Source organism: Gossypium hirsutum, chromosome A09, assembly GCF_007990345.1.
Source record: "Gossypium hirsutum isolate 1008001.06 chromosome A09, Gossypium_hirsutum_v2.1, whole genome shotgun sequence".
Classification (NCBI taxonomy): domain Eukaryota; kingdom Viridiplantae; phylum Streptophyta; class Magnoliopsida; order Malvales; family Malvaceae; genus Gossypium; species Gossypium hirsutum.
In genome coordinates this window covers 13936606-13937848 of record NC_053432.1, presented here as the reverse complement: position 1 = coordinate 13937848, position 1243 = coordinate 13936606, and the positions used below count along the sequence as shown (strand labels likewise).

General features: G+C 42.3%; 1 non-coding gene across 1 annotated transcript; it reads right to left on the bottom strand.

Annotated features, from left to right (window-relative positions):
* Nucleotides 1–338: 338 nt before the first annotated feature.
* LOC121206779 (small nucleolar RNA R71) lies at nt 339–445 on the bottom strand. The gene has a single exon (XR_005901952.1). It is a non-coding gene; the product is annotated as a small nucleolar RNA R71 (small nucleolar RNA).
* Between the last annotated feature and the right edge of the window lie 798 nt (nt 446–1243).

Sequence of the window (1243 nt, the reverse complement as noted above, 5' to 3'; positions counted from 1 at the left end):
TATTTAATGATCTTGATTCGGGCATTAGGAGACCCAAAATCGAGGCACAACAATTTGAGCTAAAGCCAGTCATGTTCCAGATGCTTCAGATGGTGGGCCAATTCAGTGGAATGCCTACTGCAGATCCTCATCTTCACTTAAGACTATTTATGGAGGTGAGCGACTTTTTCAAATTAGCTAGAGTTCCCGAAGATGCATCGTGATTGAAGTTGTTCCCGTACTCACTAAGGGACAAAGCTCGAGCTTGGTTGAATTCATTGCCACCAAACTCAATTTGTACATGGCAAGAGTTAGCTGAAAGATTCCTCATAAATTATTTCCCACCAAGCAAGAACGCTAAGTTGAGGAACGAGATCACTGACTTCCAACAAATGGATAATGAGTCCTTGTATGACGCATGGGAACTATACAAAGAACTATTATGGAAATGACCTCGCCATGGAATCCCACATTGCATCCAACTTGAGACATTTTATAATGCTCTCAATGCTCACACGAGGATGGTAGCAGATGCTTCTGCTAACGGCGCTCTCCTTTCTAAGTCTTATAATGAGGCTTACGAAATCATCGAGAGAATCACCAGTAATAATTATCAATGGCCAACCAATCGAGCCACATCAGGAAGACGAGTTGCTGGAATACATGAAGTGGATGCTCTCACTTCACTTGCATCTCAATTACCTTCAATCTCTTCAGTGCTTAAGAATCTTACCACTAATGGGTCTAACAGTTTTGCAGCCTAACCACCTCATCAATTTGAGAGTATAGCCTGTGTTTATTGTAAGGAAGAACATTTGTTCGAAGAATGTCCATCAAACCCCGAATCCATATACTACATGGGTAACTAGAACCAAAATCGAGGAAGGCAAGGACTGCAATCCAAATTCTATAACCCATCATGGCTAAACCACCTGAATTTTTCCTGGAGTAAATAAGGGGCTGGAACCAGTAACAACGACGCTCAACCAAGACCGACTCAGCCACTTAGTTTTTCCCAACAAGCTCAGAAACCAGCTCAGGCTGAATCATCCAATAGCTTAGAGAATTTATTAAAGGAATATATGGCATAAAACGACGCCACTCTAAGGAATTTGAAGAATCAAGTGGGCCAGCTTGCTACTGAACTCAGGAACCGACCACAAGGTGCTTTACCTAGTGATACGGAGAATCCAAGAAATCTGGGGAAGGAACATTGCAAAGCGTTAACATTGAGGAGCGAAAAGACAGTAGAGCCCAACACTAT